This window comes from Aplysia californica, unplaced genomic scaffold, assembly GCF_000002075.1.
Source record: "Aplysia californica isolate F4 #8 unplaced genomic scaffold, AplCal3.0 scaffold01356, whole genome shotgun sequence".
Classification (NCBI taxonomy): domain Eukaryota; kingdom Metazoa; phylum Mollusca; class Gastropoda; order Aplysiida; family Aplysiidae; genus Aplysia; species Aplysia californica.
The window spans coordinates 35930-38553 of record NW_004798626.1 but is presented as its reverse complement, the minus strand read 5'-3'; the positions used below and the strand labels follow the sequence as shown (position 1 = coordinate 38553).

The following is a 2624-nucleotide window of genomic DNA, read 5'->3' as shown; positions in this document are numbered from 1 at the left end:
AGAAGAAGAAGAAGAAGAAGAAGAAGAAGAAGAAGAAGAAGAAAAAGAAGAAGAAGAAGAAGAAGAAGAAGAAGAAATTGAAATTGAAATTGAAGAAGACAACAACAAAAAAGACAAAAAAGAAGAAGAAGAAAAGTAAGAAGAAAAAACGATGAAGAAGAAAAAGAAGAAAAGTGAAAAAGAAAAAGAAAAAGAAAAGAAGACGAAGAAGAAGAAGTCGCCGGGGACACATTTATTGAAAAGTCATGCATCATGTCTCAATGATATTGGAATGAAGCCATTCGCCCGATCGTTCATTTTTTGGACTCTGTCCAGGAGGCAACTGTTATTTTTACCCGCCGTATTATTTCTTATTATGATCTTTCTCCGATCCATCCAAATTATCTAAATGAGGAATCTGTTGTAAGTGTTTTTCCTTCCCGTCAGGTAAATATATATGAACCAAATAACGAAATTATCGAAAGCCTGCAGTGTCCTCATTCGCCAAGCAAAGATAAAGGGGATGTATTTGTTTATAAATACTTCTGTATTTAACGAAATTATGCAGCTTCTTTCAACCTGAATGCGGCGAAATCAACCTCATTTATGTTACTTGCGTGGATTTCTTCTCAATGCTTCGAACGATATCACTCTCGTTTTTTCATGTTGTTGTTTTTTTACATATAATATTATTTTATTCTTATTCACCAAACGGTCTTCGTTCGTTATTCTGTTTTGATTACCCGTGACCTAAAGAGAAATCAAACGCCGGCCCTCTCAGTCGAGACAGAAGAGTTCTAAATGTAAATAAATAAGTTGCGTTGATGAAACCGAATGGAAGAGAGGACGACTCGCTTCTAAGATTACCGACTTCCGGTCACGTAATCTGGGCGCCCAAGGGACGAGAAGAAATTATGAGGGGAAATCTCCAAGATATTGCACCGGGGATTGGAGGGGAGATGAATGATGGATGGCGATTTTATACGTCTGGTGGTTTGTGTATGGAAATGTCCCCAGTGGAGAGAGATTGAGGCGCGGGAAAACCTCGGGAGTCGGCTGAGCTTTGTTGATGTAGCTAATATAAACTTTGGCGAGCTGGATGTTGTTAGAATGATTGTTCCGGTTTTTGGTGTTCTGTTTGGTGTTTTTAGGGGTTTTGTTTGTTTGTTTGTTTGTGTATTTTTCTGTGTTCTGTTTTGTGGGGTTTTTTTTAGTTTTTTGTTTGTTTGTTTGTTTGTTTGTGTATGTGATGTTTAAGGGATTGATTGGGGGGGCATTTTGTTTTTTGTTTCTTGTTTGTATATTATGTTCGTGTGTGTGTTCGTTTGAAGAGAGAGAGAAAGAGAGAGAGGTGGGGAGGGAGGGACGGAGGGAAGGAGCGAGGGAGAGAGAGCGAGAGAGAGAGCGAAAAAAGAGAGAAAGATGTGGGAGAGAGGGAGGCAGGGAGGGAGGGAGGGAGAGAGAGAGAGAGAGAGAGAGAGAGAGAGAGAGAAAGAGAGAGAAAGATTGGGTAGAGTGGGGTGGGGATTAGGAAGATATTTTTTACTCACACTATTATCCCAAACGTCCAACTTCCTTTGTTTTGTTTTGTCTTGCTTGATTTTTTCGCTGAGTAGCCGCACTTGCTTCTGCGACATGCCGTGTATAACATGGGCCAAGTGATGGATGGGAGGATCAAGACATGAGGGAGGGGGGGAGGGGCTGATAAGATGTATAGGGAACAGAATGTGCACAAAGAATCTGAAGCAATCGGAGAACGATACAACGCTTCTGTGTCGATAAGAAAGACGACGATGGTGATGTAAAAACAGCGACCTTGACGACAAACATAACGGATTATGATATTATGATGATGACAAGAATGATGATAATGGTGATGAAGGTGATAATATTATTAATAACAGCAACAACAGTAAGAATGATGGTAGCAGTGGTATTATATTGATGGTTGATGGGCTAGGAAAATTGTGAGTCATTTTAAAAAAAGGAGATACTTGTACAAAGGGATTTGTCATAGAGAAGAAGAAGAAAAAAAACCGAAAACCAAAAGAAACTGAGGGGAATATTGAAGAAAATATGAAGAAAAAAAATCCCCTGCGATTATGATACTAAGAATACTACGGAGAACAATAAAGACAGGAATAATTTAACGGAAATGGCTTTGATTTACATACAGACACGTTTGAAAATGATCTTGCTCCATGGTGATCCCAGATAAAAAAAACCCCACTGACTAGGATAGTTATTTTAAATGTCAAACGAAGAACTTAAAATGTTCCACTGGATTATTTATTCGTGTTCTTATTTTTTGTCATGCTAATCTTTCATTCATCGTTTGTCGTTTACTTGTTCATAGAATTTGTTTGGTGGGTGGTTGGTTGGCGGGTGCTCTGGTGCGATTTGCTTTCTCTTTCCTATCAAACATCTATCGTCATTACCCCCCTCCGCTACTTCTGTTATGTGTTTGTTTCTCTCTTGTAACACCTCTAATCTTCGGCACTTATATGGCATTAGTGTGTTGCAAGTGCCGTGAAACTCTTACAAAAACAATAATGCGTTTCTTTTTTGGTTTTCTGTTGTTGTTTTTTTCTTCTCTCTTTGGTTTCCCTTTTTTAAATGATTTTATTTGGAGGGGGAGGGGCGGG

General features: G+C 38.9%; 1 protein-coding gene across 1 annotated transcript in view; it reads left to right on the top strand.

Moving 5' to 3' along the window:
* The window catches only part of LOC101852981 (cilia- and flagella-associated protein 54), a gene marked incomplete at its 3' end in the record, with an annotated part of 64122 nt that overhangs the window by 60078 nt on the left and 1420 nt on the right, over positions 1-2624 (top strand).